This window comes from Budorcas taxicolor, chromosome 8, assembly GCF_023091745.1.
Source record: "Budorcas taxicolor isolate Tak-1 chromosome 8, Takin1.1, whole genome shotgun sequence".
NCBI lineage: Eukaryota > Metazoa > Chordata > Mammalia > Artiodactyla > Bovidae > Budorcas > Budorcas taxicolor.
The window spans coordinates 72,372,007-72,394,987 of NC_068917.1; the positions used below are offsets into that span (position 1 = coordinate 72,372,007).

The 22,981-nt window shown below is 47.0% G+C and overlaps 1 protein-coding gene across 2 annotated transcripts in view; it reads left to right on the top strand.

Annotated features, from left to right (window-relative positions):
* The first annotated feature begins 239 nt into the window (after positions 1-239).
* The window catches only part of SLC39A14 (solute carrier family 39 member 14), a 51,050-nt gene continuing 28,308 nt past the window's right edge, over positions 240-22,981 (top strand). For both annotated transcript variants that reach the window (XM_052644712.1, XM_052644713.1), the window contains exon 1: positions 240-375. The gene's annotated coding sequence lies outside the window, so the exon portion shown is untranslated. The remainder of the gene's footprint in view (positions 376-22,981) is intronic.

The window sequence follows — 22,981 nt, forward strand, 5'->3', positions numbered from 1 at the left end:
AGGCCCCAAGGCGCGGAAAGACGCTGGCTTGCCCCGCAAGCCTGGGCAAGCCAAGCTCCTGTCGGGTCTAGCGGGTGGCTGGCAGGCAGCACTCAAATCGCCCTGCCACCGGCCGGAGCCCACGTGGCAAGCCCTGGGGACAGTGGGGTGGGGCGGGGCGAGGGCGGGGGCGGGCCCGGCCGTGACGCGCAGGGTATATAGCGGGGCATGCGCGCCACGCCGAGGAAGGACGCCGGCAGGGGGCTGAGGGCGCGCGGGCTGCCTGCGCGGGCACGTCGATCTAGCTGCGCTGCCGCTACCACTGCTGCTGCGGGTCGCCCGGGGGACCTGGCTTGTGAGGGTGCGCGGGGCCAGGTGACGTCGGCCCAGCTTCAGGTGAGGGGGGAAGGACATGCGGGAGGGGCAGCTCCGTGCCCGGGGGATGGGGCATTGCGCGGAGGAGCAGTGCGCCTCCGGGGCTCGGGGTCACCGAGTGGGGGTGGGGGCACGGCTGCTCCGAGGACCGGAGCCCAGCCACGGTTTCGGAAGTCGCTCGGGCGGGCCCGGACGCTACATGGAGGCGACACCTGGCCACCTGGCCGCGGTGCCACGACGAGGGTTCCTTAGTGGCGAGGGAGGGGAAGGTGCAGCTACGGCCCCTGGGACTGGAGAGCGCGGGATCTGGGCTCAAGAGAGGATGTCGGTATACGCACTAAAATGCTGAAAGAGGTGTCCTGGAGCCCATGGACTCGAGCACGGAGAAAAGCAGAGAGTAGACGAGCAAATCTGGTGGGCAGCTCTCAGGATGGCTCTGATGGGACAGTAGTATCTAGACTTGGCTTTCCAGGAGCTGAGTGCCCACTTCACCTGGGCCAGACCACCTCGCAGCTGAAGACAAAAGTCCGGTGCTTCCCAGCTGGCCCTGAGCAAGAGCTGAATAGCAAAGGAGGGACTAACTAAACTCTGACCTGGCTCATCCTGTGGGCATGGGTTTTTAGCTATTTTTGGTTCCTACCGACCGGGTTAGGTGGTCTGGCGCAGGCTGCCCTCTCTTGGTGGGTTAGAGCAATGGGACAAAATACCATCCAAACAGTTATACCGTGTGATCCGGAGGTCCAGTTGAGTCACATTTTCCTCTGCTCTGGGTTGTCTTCCGTTTGGAGGATCTAGAGTCGGCTAGGGTCTGGGTATCCTGAGCATGTGAGCATGATTTGGTGAGGGGCTGACTTCTCTCCTGGGAACCTAAGATAGGGTGGGGGTAGGAGCAGCTTTGACCTGACCCTTCTTCCTAGAGCCTGCCTGGGCTGGGATTTGCCTGGAGTCATTCTTTTCTAGGAACCCCAGGCTGCTTAGGTCTCCTGCTTGTGAAGCGGTGGTAACCTGGTGAGTACTGGCCTAGCTACCTGGCTTCTGTCCCACCTCTGCTCCTAACTTGCCCCATGTCTTGTGAATGGAGTCAGTGCTAGGGGCAGATTAGATCTGTGGTCTCTTATCCACAGCATCTACAATGAATCCTTAACTCTTAAAACAAGAGCCATAAAAACGGAGAGAAACTTGAAGCAAGAGAAAGAATGTCGAGAATTATAACTTTAGTGGGTGAAATTTTAAAAACTATGCAATCCATTTCCTGTTGGATGCTCAGAAGTGAGTTTTTCATAAACTGATAGCCACTATATAGTGGTATGCTTCCTGGTTTGCAGGTATGACTAGAGAGCACCAAACAGAATGATTGGCCCTGTCATTGAGGCAAGAACACTGCATTGAGGTACCAGAGCCCTGTGACTCTCAGTATTTCATCACTTCAGTTTGTAAATACGCAGTTCCTGATCTGTGCTTGGCTCTGCACTTGGCCACTGGAGAGTACAAAGAGGGTATGGGATCTGGCTCCTGGCTCCACTTGTTGGAGGGAGAAAGAACATCCATCCTTATATGAAGAATAAGGTAGCAACATAATAGAGGTCACATTGTTGTGTTTGGTCAAGTTCAGAGAAGACAGCACTCTACTAGAGATGGTACAAGGTGGCAGAAGAATTATCAGCTTTTGAGCCACATGCATGTGCTTGCTTAGTTGTGTCTGACTCTTTGTGATCCCATGGACTATAGCCCAGGAGTCTCCTCTGTCCATGGGATTTTATAGGCAAGAATATTTAAGTGAGTTGCCATTTCCTCCAGAGGATCTTCCTGATCAGAAAGCAAACCCAGGTCTCTTGCTTCGCCTGCATTGGCAGGCTGGCTCTTTACCACTGAGCCACCTGGGGAGCCCTTTGAATCACATGAAAGTGAAAGAAAGTGAAGTCGCTCAGTTGTGTTCGACTCTTTGTGATCCCATGGACTGCAGTCTACCAGGCTTCTCTGTCTGTGGGATTTTCCAGGCAAGAGTACTGGAGTGGGTTGCCATTTCCTTCTCCAGGGGATCTTCCTGACCCAGGGATGGAACCGAGGTCTGCTGCATTGCAGGCAGACGCTTTACCTTCTGAGCCACCAGGGAAGCCCATAAATCTGTTCAAATCCTGCCCCATCACTCTCCAGCAGGAGACATTACTTCTGCAGACCTGTCCTCATCGCTGTGCAGCATGTCGTGGTTGTACCTGGAGCGTAGTAGAGGTTTGTTATCATATGAATCAACATTATCTTCTCTGGGTTGAAGTGGATGATTTAGGGGTCCTAGGAGCTTGGGTTGTAGGAATAGTGTGAGTCCAGGCTTCAGGTTGATTCATCTCGGGAATGTGGAGGCAACCTCCGTGCCTTTCTGGGTAGGCTCCTTTTCTGTGGTGTGCCAGGCATTGGCATATTCAGTTCCACAGAGCCTTTTTTCCCCCAGCTTTAGTTTTGCAAGCTATGATGATTCTTTCAGGTAATGGAAGTACTGTTTTTCCGGACGGGTCATAGGCGGAAAGGACTAGCGACGCATGTGTATCTGAACGCATGCGCGCACGTCTGCGCATGCGCACACGCTAGATCGGTCACTGGACTGGATTGTTTTAGAACTGTTCCACCTACTTCCTCTTTTCCTTACCTGTTTACACCTCAGTTCCAGGAGGAAGCCTCAGTCCGGGTCCAGTATTTACGGGATGTTGAGATCTAAGAGTTAGTGCCTTGAATAAATGTATATTTCTGGAAATCGGGACCTCTGAAATAATCCAGCCTTTTCGCGCTTGATGCCTGAAGAAAGTAACGCTTAGGCGTTTTTGCAGAACCGCCGATGGCGATAGGATATTGAACTGGAGGGACTTTGGAAATCTTCGAGTCTAGACCCTTTGTTTTACAGCTAAAGAAACTGGATCTAGAGAGGTTAACTGGTATTTCCAAGTCACGTTACTTGCTACTGGCCAAGAGGCTCGATAGGGCCAGCGTGCATGCGTTCTCATTCGCTAAGTTGCATCCGACTCTTTGTGACCCTGTGGACTGTAGCCCTACAGAAAAAGAGGTGCAACCTTTATTCATAAGTGTGATGATAAAACTGCTGGAAATCTCAGTCATTTCCTTGAAAACATGAAGAAAAAGGAGCCAGTTGTCCCTGTGCTTATTTGGGGGTCGGGAGTTCTCGGCTTGTGTGGATAGAAATTTATTATGGAGGACTCTTCTCCCTTCTCCTTTTTCCAGACTCCCTGGCAACACAGGAGGATGGGGAGTGAGTAAGGAAGGGTCATGCTGCTAGGGCCCTAGCCTGGACTCTCTGGATACAGTGGAACTTCTCTGAACTCTGAGGCTGGCGGGCTGGCAAACTGCCGGCCAGATAAGGAGTCCAGAGTGCACCAGCCAGGGGCTTCGTGCGCTGTCCGGGGCAAGCAGGACAGCCTCACCACAAGGTCTCGGAGGCCCAGCTGTCTTCACCCTTACTGTGGCCATCGAGGCTCCCAGAGGGGACTCCTTATTGGGCCCTGGGTAAGAAGAAGCAGAGACCCCTGTGGACCCTCCCACAGGCGACAGGGAAGGTGGCCACGGAATCAGCCTGGAGAGAGCTGTTGGCATGTCCGTCTGTGGAAAACCAACTTACCTGCCTCTGATCTGACTGCATTATCAGGCCTCCTAACCTTTCTCCAACCTCAGCCCTGGGACAGTTCTGGGCTTTGGTGAAATGAGAATGTGACTGTCCTGAATTTATTACCATTGGGTCCCTAGAGGCTCTTAGCAGTGTTAGTAATTAAAATGTTATCTAAAAGTTGGGGATGTTTTTAAAATCCATGTTTTAAACTGTTCATTTTTTCTTAAGAGCATGTGCATGCATTTTTTTTCTTCCCATTTTATTGAGATCTGATAACACTATAAGTTTAAGGTGTACAGCATAATGATTTTATTTATATAGTTATGAAATGAGTACCACAATAAATTTAATGAACATACATCATCCCAGAGGTAAAAGATAAGAGAAAGAGAAAAAAAAATTTTTTTTCTTGTGATAAGAAGTCTTAGGATTTAACTTTCTTCACAACTTTCACATATGAAAGTTTAGTGGTGGTTTAGTTGCTCAATTGTGTCCAACCTTTGTGACCCCATGGACTGTAGCCCACCATGCTCTGCTATCCTTGGGATTTCCCAGGCAAGAATACTGGAGTGGGTTGCCATTTCCTTCTCCAAGGGATCTTCCTGACCCCGGGGTGGAACCTACATCTCCTGCATTGCAAGTGGATTCTTTACTGTTGAGCTACCAGGGAACCCCCAAATATGACCTGTAGCAGTGTTAATTATATTTAACATGTTACACATTACTTCCCTAGTACTTATTTATCTTATAACTGGAAGTTTCTACCTTTTGACTGCCTTGATCCAATTCCCCCTCTCTACAACCTCTGTGTGCATATATATTTCTGTTTGCCAAAATTTTGATTTAGGGCTGAGGCTTTGTCTTTGGGTCTAGGTCTGCTAATTACACTTGCAAATTGTATATAAAAATCACATCTGTATGTATGACCTGTGATTTCTGTTTTCTTTTATTACATTTTTTTTTAACCACATGTGAATTATGTCTCAATAAAATGGAAGAAAAAAATTTTAACAGGAAAAAATTTTTCCTACGCCATATAGTCCATAGTTCAAAGATTAGAAGGATAAAAAAGTTTAAAAAGCAACTACACATACATAAACTGCACCCCCACAAACTCCCACCCAGTACAGTAAAAAGTCTCACCTCTGCCCACCCCATCCCAGTTTTAGAAATGCTCTAAGTTAGCATTTTAGGCATTGTTTAGCACTTTGCTTTTTTCACCTAGCAACTATTCTGGATCTTTCCCTATCAGCCCAGGAAGCACTTTTACTATAGCTGCATATTATTCCAGGATAGGGAAGCACGATAGTTTTTAAACCAGCATGTGTTGCTTCCCTCTTTTCCCCAGTTTGGGTTGTTTCCAATATTTTGTCATTATGTACAGTGCTACAGGGAATAACTTTACTAAATGGCATTTCCAACGTGTATGATTACAGAAGAAATTCGCAGAAGTGAGATTGCTGGGTGACAGGATATATACATCTGTTAATTAGTCTCCATTAAAAAATAATGATAGAGCAAGAATTTAAGACATTTGCAAATCAGTCCATGTGCAGAATCCTACTTTTTTAATGCACACACCTAATTTACAGAGGACGAGATGGTTGGATGGAATCACTGACTCAATGGACATGAGTTTGAGTAAACTCTGGGAGTTGGTGGTGGACAGGGAGGCCTGGTGTGCTGCAGGTCATGGGGTCACAAAGTCAGACATGACTAAGTGACTGGACTGAACTGAACTGAATTTAATCTTTTTTTCCCCCCATTTGTAACACATTTTTTGAGATGAGCAGTTCTCAAACTTTTTGATCCTAGGATTCCTTAATTTAGTCTTCCACTTATTGGCTAAACCTGCTATTTACCATGTTAAAAATTAAAGCAAATATAAAAAGTTGTTTATTCATTTAAAATAATAGAAATAAGATAATTACATGGTAACATGCATGTTTTTATGGAAAGTAACTTCTAAAAAGTCCAAAAAGTGGCATTATTTTTACATTTTTGCATATCTTCAGGACTTCAAAATAATGATTTATTAGATATAACAGATTATAGTAGGTATAGAATAATTTTGCTGGTAGTGGAAGTCTGGAGAACAAACTGAGTTAATCTCTGAAAACACACATATTTATACCCTAAACTTCTACCTCGGAAATTTCAGAAAACTACACAGGCACACATTCATCATACTTCACATAGCCGCTGAAAAATGAGAGTGAAAAAGCTTTTAACATCTTAATTTTCTAATAAAACTAGTTTTTACCTCTCCAGCCTCCTCACGCAGTCTCAGTGTATCCAGGTGTCGTCTAAGACCACAATATTGGGATTTGCCATTCTAGAGCACTTAGTTTCATTTTTGTAGAAATCAAAAGTTTTCCTCTCTGCATCTATATTTCAGTTACTGTTTAAAACCAAACAGAACTGGCATAAAGAAGTTTGAAAAGAGGCACAGCAGACTCTCAGTAAACGAATCCTGGACAGTGACAACAGAGAGGGCCTCTTTGCTGCAGGGATGGGCCCAGCCAGCAGAGCTCAGCTGAGAGAGTGCCCACTCCATGAAGACAGGCAAAACACTGTTTCTGTTCCAAGGAGGCTTGTAAAATATGTGTTGAGATGAGCTGAGTACATGTTGGAAGCGTCACATGCTATTTGTGGCATTCTTTAGGCTCCATTGAGTGGAACAGCCAAGAGACACTGAAAGAGGCCAGTCGAAGGTGAGGCGACTGGGGGGCAGGAATGATCTGGGAAGGCTTCCTAGAGGTGGAATTGAGCCAGGGGGTTCCTGACAGGGAAGCTGTTGTGAATAATGATGTGTGTGGGCTTAGTTGCTCAGTCGTGTCCAACTTTGCGACCCCATGGACTGTAGCCCCCCAGTCTCCTCTGCCCATGGGATTTTTCAGGCAAGAATACTGGAGTGGGTTGCCATTTCCTTCTCCAGGGGATCTTCCCGACCCAGGGATCGAACCTACGTCTTCTGCATTGCAGACAGACTTCTTTTACTTCCCCATCAAGGAAGACGATGGATAGTGGCACTAAGATGTATGTTCCTGGATCACCAGGGTTCTGGGGTCTAAGGTACCAATAGTCTCTGGTAGGTATTAGCTGTTTATCAAAGATTTGCTGGTCTTTTCAGCCTTGTCTTGGGGTCAGTCTGCTCTTTTCCAGAAAAACACCATTGGCCCCAAATAAACATCCTTTGCAGCAGTCCACTTACTCCAGCCAACCTTGTGTCCTTGATTATCAAGAGTAATGCATACTTACTGAAAAGATAAAGAAGTATGGGAGAAAAAAGTGTAATCCTGAGGCTGTGAGGCAACCTCTGTTACTCTGCTCAATTATTTCCTTTTATTGTAAACTTTTGATTTTCAACTTACTTTAGACTTAAAAGTCGCAAAGAATATAGCAGAGTTCCTTTATATCCCCTCACCCTGTGGTATAATCATCAAGAACAGGAAATCAATATTGGCACAAAACTTTAAACTGCAGGCCTCATTTAAATTTCACCACTGTTTCTGCTGATGTCTTTTTTCTGTCCCAGGATCCAGTCTGCCATCCCACGTTGCATTCAGTTGTCATTTCTCTGCTCCAATTTGTAACCATCCCATATCTTTCTCCCTTAGAATAAGGTCACACATTTTTAGCAAGAATATCAACAAAAATGATGTCGCATCCTTTTAAGAGCATCATATCAAGGCATTCGTGGTGTTAATGGTGATGTTTTCCTGGATCACTTGGTTACTTGGTGTCTGCTGGACCTCCACACTGGAAAAGTTATTCTCTCATGTTGAATCCTTCTCATGGTTCAAACCCCTTTGGCCAGGAGGAGCCAGCCTATCCCATTTAAGAGCTCACCTGATTAGTTCTGACTCATGCAAGATCAATTTCCCTGTCTTAAGGTCAACTGATTTGGTCAGCTGACACCAACAAAACCCCTTTGGCAGATAATGTTACCTAATAACAGGAGTGATATCTCATATTTTCAGCTCCTGTCCACATACAAAGGAGAAGGTCATTGAGGCCTATCTTGGAATTCTGCCAACTCTAGCAGGAGAGTTTCAGATAAAAGATTGTTGTTGTTGTGTGTGACCCCATGGACTGTAGCCCACCAGGATCCTCTGTCCATGGGATTTCCCAGGCAAGGAATCCTGGAGTAGGTTGCCATTTCCTTCTCCAGGGGATCTTTGTGACCCAGGGATTGAACCCAGATCTCCTACACTGGCAGGTGAATTCTTTACCACTGAGCCACCAGGGAAGCCCCAGATAAAAGATATCAAGCCTTAATTCCAGCATCTAAGTATTAGTTTCCTATGCCCATCCTAACAAATGACCACAAACTCTGTGGCGTAAAAGAACAGAAATTTACTCTCAGTTCTGGAGGCCAGAAGATTGAAATCAAGGGGTCAGCCGGTCCACATTGCCTCCAAAGGCTCTTGGGGTACATGCTTCCTTGGCTCTTGCACCTTCTGGGGCCTCCAGTTGCTCCTTGTCTTGTGGCAGCATCGCTCTCCTCTCTGCCTCTGTCTCCACATGGTCTTTTCTGTGTGTCTGTGACCAAATCTCCCTCTCCTTTATCTTGTAAACATACTAATCATTGGGTTTAGGGACTACTGAAATTCAATGGTGACTTCATCTCTAGATCCTTAAATCATTATTTCTGCAAAGACTGTGTTTCTCAATAAGGTCACATTCTGAGGTTTTGGGGTAGACATGGATTTTGGGATCAAGACCATCCCCAGGAAAAAGAAATGCAAAAAAGCAAAATAGCTCTCTGAGGAAGCCAGACAAATAGCTGTGAAAAGAAGAGAAGGGAAAAGGAGAAAAGGAAAGATATACCCATTTGAATGCAGAGTTCCAAAGAATAGCAAGGAGTGATAAGAAAGCCTTTTTCAGTGATCAATGCAAAGTAATAGAGGAAACCAATAGAATGGGAAAGACTAGAGATCTCAATAAAGGACAGAAATGTATGGACCTGACAGAAGCAGAGATATTAAGAAGAGGTGGTAAAGACAAAAAAAAAAAAAGAGGTGGCAAGAATACACAGAACTGTACAAAAAAGATCTTCATGACCCAGTTAATTACGATGGTGTGGTCACTCACCTAGAGCCAGACATCCTGGAATGTGAAGTCAAGTAGGCCTTAGGAAGCATCACTACAAACAAAGCTAGTAGAAGTGATGGAATTCCAGTTAAGCTATTTCAAATCCTGAAAGATGATGCTGTGAAAGTGCGGCACTCAGTATGCCAGCAAATTTGGAAAACTCAGCAGTGGCCACAGGATTGGAAAAGATCAGTTTTCATTCCAATCCCAAAGAAAGGCAATGCCAAAGAATGCTCAAACTACTACACAATTGCACTTATCTCACACGCTAGGAAAGTAATGCTCAGGCTTCAGCAATATGTGAACCATGAACTTCCAGATGTTCAAGCTGGTTTTAGAAAAGGCAGAGGAACCAGAGATCAAATTGCCAACATCTGCTGGATCATGGAAAAAGCAGGAGAGTTCCAGAAAAACATCTATTTCTGCTTTTTGACTATGCCAAAGTGTGCCTTTGACTGTGTGGATCACAATAAACTGTGGACAATTCTGAAAGAGATGGGAATACCAGACCACTTGACCTGCCTCTTGAGAAATCTGTGTGCAGGTCAGGAAGCAACAGTTAGAACTGGACATGGAACAAGAGACTGGTTCCAAATAGGAAAAGGAATACGTCAAGGCTGTATACTGTCACCCTGCTTATTCAACTTCTATGCAGAGCACATCATGAGAAACGCTGGGCTGGATGAAGCACAAGCTGGAATCAAGATTTCCGGGAGAAATATCAATAACCTCAGATATGCAGATGACACTACCCTTATGGCAGAAAGTAAAGAACTAAAGGGCCTCTTGTTGAAAATGAAAGAGGAGAGTGAAAAAGTTGGCTTAAAGCTCAGCATTCAGAAAACTAAGATCATGGCATCCGGTCCCATCACTTCATGGCAAATAGATGGGGAAACAATGGAAGCAGTGTCAGAATTTCTTTTTTGGGGCTCCAGAATCACTGCAGATGGTGACTGCAGCCATGAAATTAAAAGACACTTACTCCTTGGAGGGAAAGTTATGACCAACCTAGACAGCATATTAAAAAGCGGAGACATTACTTTGCCAACAAAGGTCCGTCTAGTCAAGGCTATGGTTTTTCCAGTAATCCTGTATGGATGTGAGAGTTGGACTATAAAGAAAGCTGAGCACCAAAGAATTGATGCTTTTGAACTGTGGTGTTGGAGAAGACTCTTGAGAGTCCCTTGGACAGCAGGGAGATCCAGCCAGTCCATTCTAAAGGAGATCAGTTCTGGGTGTTCATTGGAAGGTCTGATGTTGAAGCTGAAACTCCAGTACTTTGGACACCTGATGTGAAGAGCTGACTCATCTGAAAAGACCCTAATGCTGGGAAAGATTGAGGGCAGGAGGAGAAGGGGATGACAGAGGATGAGATGGTTGGATGGCATCACCGACTCAATGGACATGAGTTTGGGTAGGCTCTGGGAGTTGGTGTTGGACAGAGAGGCCTGGCGTGCTGCAGCTCATGGGATTGCAAAGAGTCGGACATGACTGAGCGACTGAACTGAACTGAATTCAACCCATTGGGCTTCCCCAGTGGCTCAGCAGTGAAGAATCTGCCTGCAGTGCCGGAGTTGCAGGAGACGGCATGTTTGAGCCCTGGATTTGGAAAATCCTCTGGAGAAGGACACAGCAACCCACTCCAGTATTCTTGCCTGGAGAATCCCATGGACAGAGGAGCCTGGCGGGCTGCAGTCCACTGGGTCACAAGAGTAGGATAGGACTGAAGTGACTTAGCACCCAAGCATACACAATGTACCCACTACACTCAGGACTCGGGGAACTGTCCTTTGTAAACTCTGGTTCACAGAGCTGCAAAAAAAAAATGACGGATTTGGTTTTAAAGACAGAAGGCAGGCCTGGCTGTTGGGGAGACCAGGGCCTAGCCTCAGGTCGCCCGTTTCCCTCACGTTGCTACACGTCTGAGAACCAGGTGGATATCAGTTACTAGTCCCTACATTCTAGACTCTTTGTAATGCCAACAACTTGTCTCTGTGCAAGGAGTTCTCACTGAGAGTTAGTTTCCCTGTAGGAAGAACACGGCAGAAACGGTGGTACCTGTTGGCCAGAGGGGGAACTGACTTCAAAGAGTTTAGATTAATCACAGGATGTCATAGTTAGTCTAGTCCAGCAGTCCTTACTAGACCAGAATGTCAGACCAGTACCCCAGACAAGAGGCAGGCTGATCTATCAGAGTTGAGTGTACAGTTACCTGAGTCTCGCCCAGGAAGCTCTGATTCAGAACCATGGTGAGACTCTGCTCATGGGGCACCCAGGTTAGGGGACCAGGCACACAGGAAGTCCTGCCCATGCAGATTAGGACTGGAATCCACTGCCAGACTCTTAAGTAAAGGTCTTTAAAAAAGGGGGGAGAACTGCCTTCCAGTTGGTCATCATTAAGCCTTTCCCATTTCCTCATTGAACTCGAAAGTGAACTTTCTTCTTTTTTTTTTTTTTTTGGCTGCATCCGAGTTTCCCATCTAAGATTGAACCAGGCCATGGCAGTGAAAGTGTGGAACCCTAATCACTAGGCCACCAGAGAACCCTCTGAACCTTCTTCTTAAAGTAATTCAGGTTCATTGTAGGAAATACAGAGTAAAAAAGATAACAGAAGTCACCATTAAATTCACCACCAAGAACTAGCAATTTGTTAAACATTTCTCATCTTTTTCTGCGAATGCATACTTTGTAAGGAAAACAGGTTCTGCTATACATAGAGTTTTGTAGCCTCTTTTTTTCTTTTCACTTAGCATGTGATGTCTTTCCACGTCATTATTTTCCTGAATATTAACATTTATTGAGCCATTACTGTATATCTAGCATTGTATTTATACTTAGTATCTTATTCAGTTTTCTCATTTGCTCCAAGGGAGACTGTTAGTAGCTTTGTTTTCCTGAAGGAAGTGTCCTTGCTGTTGTGACTTGACTAAAAGCCTTGAAGCTAGTAAATGTGTGTTTCCGGATATACACTGAGGTCTGTCGCACTTGGAGCCCAAGCTCTGAATCCCTAGTTGAACTATATATTATGTTATGTGGATTACTTTACTTTTGCAATCACCTCCCTTTTTCCCCCTTAATTTGACTGTACTGTGCAGCTTGTGGGATCATAGTTCCCCTACCAGGGATTGAACCTGAGCTCTTGGCAGTGTAAGTGTGGAGTCCTAACCACTGGACCACCAGGGAATTCCCAGCAATTCCCTTCTTTTGTATGCTTAGATTGCTTGCCGTTTTTCACTGTTACGAGCCTTGCACTAGAGCAAGCTCCAAGAGGGTAGGGATTTTTGTCTTTTTGGTCATTGTTGTATTCCCTGTGCCCACAACAGTTGGTACTTGATAGATATTTGTTGTTGAATGTGTACTTCATTCCTCAGTTTTAAAATGCCTTTTTGTTCTGTTTTCATGTTTCTGAACTAGGGAGGTGTCTCAGTGATGTGTGCCCTTAATGTAGTATCTTTTTCAACTCTGAAAACCTGCCATTGCCACTTAGAGAAGTACTGCAGAATCTATCCTACTAAGGTTATTGAGAAGATTAAATGAGCTAATGAAAACAAATTGCTTAGCACAGTGCCTGGCAACAGGAAATCCTAGCAATTCCTATTATTATAAAATTAGGGAAGAAAGGATTGTGGATGAGTTACAGGAGTGTTCAGATGCAAATACCAGAGTCCAACAAGGCTAGTTTACATGCAACAGCATATAAAGCATCTGGTGATTAGCCATAGAATGAGGCTGGGTTCCTGCTCAGTGGTGCCTGCAGGAACCCAGGCTCTCTTCAGTGGATCTTTCTGCTCTGCCATCCTTGGCAAGTAGGACTTCCTTCTCGTGATCTTGAACCTATATTTCTGAAAAGGAAAGAGGAAGGGAAAGAGAAGGCACCCTAACCATGCTCTTAGATTCCACTGGTAGAGTGGTCCCCTGTGGCTTTTCTTTGCACAAAGGATGTTGTTGACTTCACCCCTGTTTCTTATCTTTTATAGACTTTACTGTTGAGGTTTACTGGGAAAATAGACTGTTCATTGAAAAACAACTGGGGTAATTAGCTAACTCCTTTTTTTGTTGTTAAGTGAGTTTCTCTTTCTCACACTATATCAAATTAAATTCTAAATAAATTAGAGATGTAAATTTTTTAATGCCAGAAGAAAGCAGGTATATATTTCTACAATTTCAGGGTGAGAAAGGGTTTTTCAAGCATGCTACTAAAAGCAGAACCCTTGTAAGAAAAGTGGGATATATTTGATTTGTCACTAAGTCATGTCCTACTCTTGTGACTCCCAAAATTTCTGTGTTGCTCTCAATGCTGGGGTGAGGGGGCAGACCAGAACCCAAACCCACTGTTCTATTTTCATTTTTACTGGACGCCTGGAAAGTTGGTTTGTGTGGGAGCAAGTGAGGTGGGCATGTGTGTCCTGTTAGTCAGGGGAAGCCATTGTAAGTCCCAGGGAGCAAGCTGTACTGCCGGCTACCCTCTTCTTTTCCTGGAAACCAGAGGGCTCCTGGCCAGCCCTGGGGACTTGCTCTTCTCAGAGCACAGAGTACGAGAGGCTTGGGGTGACGTGGAGCTGTGCTGGCCGGCAGGGGAGCTGGCCCAGCGTTCCCTGGTGGAAGGCCCTGGATTCCCTCCCCACCTCTCCCCCTGCTCCCAGAAGATACACCAGTGATACTGATGAGCGTATGTAGATTTCAACGCTGACCCGTTTCCTATCTGAGAGGCTGGGCAAGTCCTCAGGATACCAGGCCGCTGGGAAGTTTCCAGGGGGTAGCAAACCACAACTGTTTTCTCATCACCGTTCCCAGCAAAGCACAAAATGTACAAAGTCACCCACTCCCCCAGACTCGGGCCACTAGCCAGAGTGCCCTCAGGGGCAGCCTGACCAGCTCTCAGAGCAGATTCTGTCCCGGTTCCTGTTGCTCCCGCCTCAGCCGCCTCCTGACATCCAGGGGTGCCTCCCGCTGCAGAGACCTTGACCGTGGGTAAACCGTGGTGTGCATGGCTCTGTCGGCCAGATTGCGCCTCTGACCTTGGCTGCTCACACCACTCCCTCTTCTTGGCTGCAGTGGCCACGAGCCCCTCCCCCTGCGTTTCAGGATGTGTGCAGCTGGCACAAAAAGAGGTTGTGAGCAACGGGACCAGACTCGAGTTTCCATGACCAGCTGAGAAATTCTAGAAACCGCCTGTACTTGGGGGTTTCCTTTCCTTTTCTCTGTCTGCCATGGAGAGAAGTTAACATGGTATTCTTGGCCATGTGATCAGATGGTGGCCTGTGCTTGGCACGTTTGCTGCTGGGGTAGGGAAGGAAGGCTGCCTGTCTGCGCCTCTCACCCCACCTTCCTTTTGGATCCTCCATTCCACCTAATGTTCTACTTTCTTTCTTTCTTTTTTTTTTTTACTTTACTTTTTCTTAATATTCCAACTCCAGATAGACTTCTCTGTCTCTCTGGGGGCGTCTTCAGCTCTATTGATGCTGCAGAAGGGGGTGTCTCTTCCCTTCAAATTGCTAATAGTAGTTTAACTGAGGGTTGAGGCCAAAGAACAAAAAGGTTCTAAACTTGAGGACACTACAACAAAGAGGGGCATGGGAAATTAACACATCATTCAGCAGATATTCTTTGGGATGGAGACTCAGACATAGAGAATAGACTTGTGGCCATGGAGGAAAGGAGAGGGAGGGACAGATTGAAAGAGTAGTAACAGTGAAACGTGTACGTTGCCATATGTAAAACAGATAGCAGTGGGAATTTGCTGTATTACACAGGGAGCTCAACCGGCACTCTGTAACAACCTAGAGGGTTGGGAGGAGAGAGAGATGGGAGGGAGATTCAAGAGAGGGGGGACATTCATATACCGATGGCTGATTCAAGCTGATGTATGGCAGAAGCTAGCACAATATTGTAAAGCAATTATCTGCCAATCAAAAATTTTCAAAAAGTTATTAAAGGAAAAAAAGTCATTCTCTGGGGGTTGTCTGGGTGCCAGGCACTGGCTTCTTTGGCCTCGGGGAAGAAAATAGGCCGAGTCTGTCTCCACTGTTGTGGAGTTTACAGTCAGTAGGAGGAGACAGATAATAAACATGTAAACAAAACGAAAGAAAACTCTGTTAGATAGTGATATATGGTAAATAAAACAGGGTGTTGGGACTTTGAAAAAATAGCCTTGGGAGCAGGCTATTTTTTTTTTTAAACCAGGTGGCCCTGCATTTTGAGGAGGTGACATCTGAGCTGAAACTTGATATGAAAATCTAGGGGAGGGGCATTCTTGGCAGAGGGAATAGCAGGTGCAAAGGCCCTGGGGTAAGAATGCTTTTGATGTGCTAAAGGGACAGAAAGAAGGGTACTGGATCCTGATGAGGTTGGTGGGGTCAGCAAGGGCCAGATCTCACAGTGACTCCTAGGCCAGGAAAAGGGATTTAGGTTTGATCCCACTTGTTTTTGTTTGTTTGGTTTTTGACTGCAGTGTGTGGTATGCAGAACTTTAGTTCTCTGACCAGGGATTGAACTCATGCCCGCTGAAGTGTAAGCGTGGAGTCTTAACTACCAGACCGCCAGGAAAGTCCCAGATAGGGTTTCACTTGTGCTGGGAGGCCATCAAGGGTTCAAAGCAAAGAAAATGCCGTGATCAGATTTGTATTTTTTAAAAAATGACACTTTCATTGAGCTGTACACTTTAAGTGTGTTACGTGTGTGTATGTTATACTTTAAAAAGAGAGAAGGGACTCTGACAGTTTGGGGGTAAGTGCCCAGAGGAAGCTGAAATCTGGTTAAGAGATTTGATTTTATTTTAGTATTTTTATTCCACCAGCATTCTGGCATTTCTTTCACTCAGATTCCCTGTCTTTAGCTTCAGGCAGTCCTTCCAGATCATCTGGAGAAGTCCTGAAGAATGAATTGTCCTTGAGCAGATGGCATTCAAAAAGCAGTTATTGAAAGCTTGTGGTATACACTCGGCATTACTGTTGCTGTAGTTCATTCACGTCGTGTACTATTCTGTTGTGAAAGTGGGTTAGTTTATTTATCTCCAGCTGATGGGCTTTTGGGTTGCTTCCAAAGTTTTTGTTATTGTGAATAGTGCTACCACAAGACTTCTCATATCTGTCTTTTATTATTTTTTTTTCCCCTCTCTGTTTGGGTTTGAGAGTCACCCAAACTAGAGGATGTCTGTAGTAGTAATGTTAGTCAATTAGTTGTGTCCTACTCTTTGCAACCCTGTGGACTGCAGCCCGCCAGGCTACTCTGTCCATGGGATTTTCCAGGCAAGAATACTAGAGTGGGTTGCCATTCCCTTCTGCAGAGGATCTTCCCAACATAGGGATCAAACCTAGGTCTCTTGCATTGCAGGCAGATTCTTTACCATCTAAGCAAACTAAAGTCAGAAACCCTTTCCAGGTGGCGTTCCGATTGTCCCCCTGGGGTTGGGGTTGGCAGTAGAGGATAAGCCTTTAAGTCTGGTTAGAATGTTGATCCCTTTTTAATAGGCAAGCAGTTGGTAGGGGGTGGGGGAGGGCAAGTGGAAATTCATCGTGACGTTAGGGAAGTCACTTACCGTACCGGGTTGTCCAGAGACTGCCTCCTGAAAAGGGGGAGCTTGTCCATGTGGCTCTGATCCATATCTGAGGATGATAGCCAGAGATGTGGTTGCCTTTGTTCTGGAATCCATCTGAGTATACTCTTGACAGTCTCTCTTGAGCTCTGGTCAGGCAGAGTTGGGGAATCAGGAGGGCAAAGTATGGGAGTCCTTATGCTGTTCTTCTCACCTCTGAGAAGATAGAGCTTTGAGATGACACTTGTCCTTTCCTGCTCTCGACCCCCGGCCCTAAATGCTGCATCTTCAGTGCAGTGTATCGCCCTGTACTCTAGAGAAGTGAGGTGATATCTGTGTACATATGCATTTGTATTTACATCTTTGTGCAGCAGATCCTCCCAGCCTCCTAGGATTGTTATGAAACAGCCGAGGAAACTAACTGAAAGTGTTTGGAGTGTTGTTCTGAGACAGTTACAGCACTGAGACAGAGAGGTTGGAGTGAGAGGCGGGCAGGGTGCGGCTTGTGCTGGGAAGGATTTGGAATGGTCCAGAGATGCTGCTTTTTCCTACAGTTCATCCTTTTTTTATTTTTGGCTGTGCTGGATCTTCTTTGTTGCTCCAGCTTTTCTCTAGTTGCAGCAAGTGAGGGCGACTCTTTAGTTGCAATGCGTGGACTTCTCATTGCCGTGGCTTCTCTCGTTGCAGAGCACAGGCTGTAGCGTGTTCGGGCTTTAGTAGTTATGCAGGGGCTTAGTTGCCCTGCATCATGTGGGATTTTCCTGGACCAGGGATTGAACCTGGGTCTCCTGCCTTGGCAGGCAAATTCTTTACCACGGAGCCATTATGGAAGCCCTGTGCTTTTTTTAAAAAAAAAAACACACATCTAAGCCCTTCACACTTGTGGAAAAAGGGCTTGGAACACAGGCGGACTGTGTTCAGCTTTCTGACTGTTGGTAGAATCAGATGTTAATTAGACTTCCCAGGCCTGGTTCTGTGGGCGGTGTGGAGATAGAGGGTGCAGGGGTGAAAGGGACCAGGAATAGGTGTTGTGGGTGGAGCCCAGGGTCCCCCCCAGAGAACAGTGAGCTGAGGGTGAGAGGTGATGGGAGCCTAGTTGGAGGAAAACCCTTGCTTGCCAGGCAGAGGGACTGAACTTTGCTGTTGGTTAGGGGGAGTGATGGAAGGTAGGTATTTTAACAGGAGAGTGATATGATCATTGGTGGGGATGGGATGGAGCGGGTGTTAGTGACCAGTGAGACTGGTACAATGGTTTCTCCTCTGAATCCCAAGAAGAGGAGTCCACACTGGAGGTAAAGGATGAGAGAGGGCCTCTCACCTCAGTGATCTCATGGGGACGGCCAGTGTCCTTGGACCAGGGAATGAGCCATGTGGAAATTTGGGAAGTGGGTGGGAAAGTGGAGGAATATGATTCAGGAATGTCATTACTCAATCTTCCCCCCGTCTCATCACCTTTTTCTCTCTGATTTAGAAATATGGACTTTCCCCCTCTTATTCCCAATTACCCTCTTTCCCCAGAGAGTAGGGCTCATTTGTGACTCATGCTGGCAAATGTTTATGGTCACTGAGAAATCTCAGACCCAAGATGTAGCCTGTGCCTTCCTGCTGGGGCCCTGGGCTTTCCTGCTGGGGCCCTGGGCCTTCCTGCTGGGGCCCTGGGCATGTGTTCATGACGCCACTTTGGGGAAGAAAACTGGCAACCTGATGACCTTCCTCTGAGAGTAGAGGTCCTCAGACCTCTGTGTGCATTGTTGTCCCCTGGAGAGCTTCCTAAAACACAGATTGCTGGGCTCCACCTAGAGTTTCTGATTCAGCAGATTTGGGTGGTGCTAAGAATTTTTTCTTCCAAAAAAAGAAAAAAATTGTCTGAAGGGTAGGGGAGAGAAAATTTATACTTTCGATAGGTTCCCAAGTGATGGTATTGCCTGCTGGTTGTGGAACCATGCTCTGAGAACTACTTTCCTGGAGAAATGATCACGCCCAGTTCAGCATCTCAGCTGTAGAGACTGTCATAGTCAGAGCTTCTGAGGTGGAGTGAGGGGACTTTCCCCTGGCTTAAGGATGTGGGTAGGGGGAGATAGTGGTGTAGCAGGACATGATGTGAAGAGCCAACTCATCGGAAAATGTTAGTTGCTCCGTTGTGTCTGACTCTTTGCAACCCATGGATTGTGGCCTGCTAGACTTCTCTGTCCATAGGATTCTCCAGGTAAGAACACTGGAGGGGGTTGCCATTTCCTTCTCCAGGGAAATCTCCCCAACCCAAGGTTCAAACCCACACCTCCCACTTGGCAGGCAGATTCTTTACCATCTGAGCCACCAGGGAAGCCCAGGAATGCTGAGAAAGATTGAAGGCCAAAGGAGAAGGGGCAACAGAGGATGAGATAGATAGCAACACTGACTCAATGGACATGAATTTGAGCAAACTCTGAGAGAAAGGAGAGGACAGAGGAGCCTGGCCTGCCATAGTCCATGGGCTCAGAGTCGGATGAGACTTAGCAACTGAACAACAAACAACAAGGACATGAGTGACAGAAGAAGGGTGGGCTGGTTTCAGGACAGAGAGTCTTTATGCAGGCCGAGTAGTGGAGCTGACCTGGAGCCCGGCTTCTAGCAGAGAAAGGTTCCTTGCACCAGGGAAACCCAGCCCTGAAACCTCCGCCTGCTGCAGCCACAGGTCCTGTGAAGGCTCACTGTCTGGGAAGAGCCCACCTCACTGCCCAGAGGGCTCAGAGCACTCCTCTTACCCATTTTGGGAAGAAGGGAACATAGGAGACTTCTTGTGAGAGGCCCTTGGTGGCACATTCTGCCCACAAGTGATGCTGCCCAGGAGTTGGAGTTGGCCTTTATAAATGGCCCTCCTGCTACGGCAAGAGAGTTGAAGTCTTAGCCTGATTGAGGAGATGATATAGGGCAGGTTTGGGGAGGACTGTTTTCAAACTCACTCACACCTTTGGTTAACAGGACAGTGATGTGACTTGTTTCTCTCCTGGTAACTGCTAAAGCGGAGCCTTTTTGGGTCTTTATAGGCTTCCCTTCCCTGGTGGCTCAGTGGTAGAGAGTCTGCCAGCCAATGCAGGAGATGTGGGTTTGATCCCTGGGTCAGGAAGATGGAAATGGCAACCCAGGACAGTATTCTTGGCCTGGGAAACCCCATAGACAGAGGAGCCTGGTGGGCTACAGTCCACGGGGTCACAAAGAGTCAGACACGACTTAGCGACTGAACAACAACAGTTCAGGTCTTTAATGGAAACTGCCAAGCCAGCAGCCCCACAAGGCAGGGAAGCACCCCAGGCAGGGCTGAAGTTGGGAGAACAAAGTCTTGCTATTTAGACCAGACTGGGTACTGTGTTCTCCTTCCTGGGGTCCCAGCTCTCTTCTTGCCTACCTGTGGTTTGTTCTCCATACTGCAGCCTGACCAGGATAATAAAAACACAGATCTGCTGGCACCTTAGCTGAAGATGATCACCACTGCCCTCCAGATGGGTTCAGCCACCTTAACATGGCCTACAGGCCCTTCCCTGTCCTGGCCCCTACCACATCCTCTCATGTACGCCCTGGCCATACCGCGCTCTTTAAGTTCTTGGATGTGGCATCTTGGCCGAAGGATTCCAAAGGATGCTCCGTCTTCCTGGAACATCCCGCCCCATCCCCACCCCATCACTTTTCACCTGGCCCACTTTTACACATCCTTCTGTTGTTCAGTCACTCAGTTGTGTCCGACTCTTTGCAACCCCAGGGACTATAGCCCACCAGATTTCCGTGTCCGTCACCATCTCCCAGAGCTTGCTTAAACTCATGACAAGTGGTGCACTGGAAAACGGAATGGTAAACTGCTGCAGCATTCTTGCCTTGAGAACATGTCCTGTAGGTGTCAGCTAAAATAACATCTCTTTCTGGAGGCCTCCCCTGACCCCTGACGCTAGATTTGGCCGTCCTGCTATGTTCTTCAAGCTTCCTTGGCTGCTCATCATGAGCTGTGGCGGATGGTGTCGATTGGCTTGTTCCCCAGGAATCCACGCTGAGGCAGCCCTGGTCCTGGTGTGTTTACTAACAGCACTTTCTTTCACTATTGTGTGCATTACTTTGGATAATAAATTATGGTCTAAGCTACTAAATGTAGAGAAAAAAACAATACTTCCCACAGACATCTTTCCACTGGAATTCCCAGTGTGATTTGCATTCTGCCAATGAGCCACATTGGATCTAGTCTTGAATATGTGGATATCCTCTTGCTCATGATGGACCTGGGATGTCCATGTGCTGGTGTGGATTATGGTAGCTTCCTTGTGCCATTAGCTTCCTGATGGTGGCAGGTCAGGGCAGCAGCTTGTTGGAGGGCTGACTCCACTCTGATTTTGGAACTAGCTCCTGGAAGCTCAGTCCAGTCTGTTTCTTCCACTCTTCCCATGATTCTCTGGGCCATTTTAACAAGTTATACAAAATCTCTTTCTGCTTAAATTGTCCCTCGTCATCACTGTGCTTATAAGTTGGTTGTTGAATTGTTTGCTTTGCAGCTCTGTGAGGGCAGGTACCAGGCATTCTCCAACATTATTCTTGGTATGAAATCTGTAGGCAATGAATATTTGTTGAGTGAATGAACTGTTGGAATGAGTTTTTTCAAGTCGCAGGTGTAGCTAGCCTTTTGTTCAATGAATATAAATCATATTGAAGGAATGGGAATTGTTTAGTCTAGAGGAATAAATGCTCTGGACATCTGACTTCAGATAATGTATGAAGGCCCCAAGGCGGTCGGAGTGGGGAAGGGGTTAGAATGTCTGAAAGGAGGCAGTAAGTTCTATGTTCATCAAGCTGTAAGGGTGGCGCAAGCTGACATTAGTTAGATGAGAGGCTGGACTTGGCATCTTCTAGCTGAAATTTTCTACTTCTGCCCTCTTGCGTGCCCAGCACTAGTCAAGCATAAGGGGAGGACCCCCTTGCCTTCATGGAACAAAACTCTGTTGGGAAGTCTCCCTAAGAGACCAGATCATTAGGAGTTCAAAGTAGTTGGAGATGAGTTCTCAGAGAGTGGTCCAAGAAGGCTTCCTGGAAGAAGAGGTAATCTGAGACTCAATAGGTTCCAGTCTAGGTGAAGGGATTGGCCTGAGAGCTTGGAGGACAGGGAACAGAAGGAAGAGACCTAAGTCCATGCTGTGTTATGACCTTTAAGCTCTCTCTCATCTATCAGAGTGCCCCTGAGAGGCTGGGCATTTCATAGCCTAATCATGCTGGGGGCACATGGTAGGTTAGTGGCAGGCCTCAAATTTGAACCCAGGCCTGCCCGACTCCTCATGCTGTCTGATGATCTAGCCACCGGCACATACATTTTACTTATGCATTTGACCCTGAGTAATAAGTTGGGAAGTTCTGCTTCAAGTGGGTGATGTAAGCGGTGATTGTGAGCACCTTGTTTCCTAAGCCACATGCTGGGCCCCGTGGTCTGACAAACAGGAGTAGACTTAGAGGACAACAGGTCAGAATTTTGCAATGGAGTGTCTGGGAAATGTTGATGGATGAATGATGAGAAGAGAGGTGGGGCTGGGGGTGGGGGTCCTGCAGGCTCCTCCTTACCCGGCTGCCTGACTCATTTCGTTGGTTTTGGAAGGCTTTCTTGCTCCGTCAAGCCCAGGCTCTGCTGGGACGGGGGGAGCCTGGCAGATGCACAGTCCTCTGCTGGTCCAGCCCTCAGGGCTCAGCATGTGGTTAAATCAGCCATCCCAGCCGCCTGTGCTGGCTGCCCAGGGCCCCGATGCCGGTCTCTGCCCTACCCAACCTCCCCCGACAGGCGCTGACACAGTGGGGGCTCAGTAAATATTGGTCGATGCGCAGCAGGCTGCTGGTTCTAATTTTGTTCTCTGCTTCTGGGTCACCACTTTTTTTTTTTTTTTTTTTTCTGACTTTTCTCATCCTGCCTCTCCCAGCACCGTGAGGTTTCATGGGGACAGTAAGTGAGCCACCGATTCTAGGTACCCCCTGCCCCACCTCCACTCTGCCGGCTCTCTTGTACTGTCTCTGGAAATCCCCCACCCTGGGTGGCCTCTGGCTGAGCCACAGCCTGAGGCTAAGGTTCTGGGAGTGTGAGCTGGAAGCAGAGAGCACATCCTTTTAGGGATATAGGAGAGCGGTTACGTGGGAGGGCCAGGGGAGGCTGGAGAAGAATGGGCCTGTTGAGCCCTGGGCCTCTTGGGCAAGGCCAGGGACTGGCTTTAGGCTGTGATATTTGCACTGTATTTCAGAGGGGGTTTTGGCTTGTCTGAGAGGGGAACGGCTTCCTGAATGATGTTCTTTTGGTGGGTGGGAAGGACCACAGGCTGGGTAGTTTTTCTCAGAACTCCAGATACCCTGTAGGGGTTCTTGAGCACCATGCTGTGAGACTGTTGGTTTTCTCA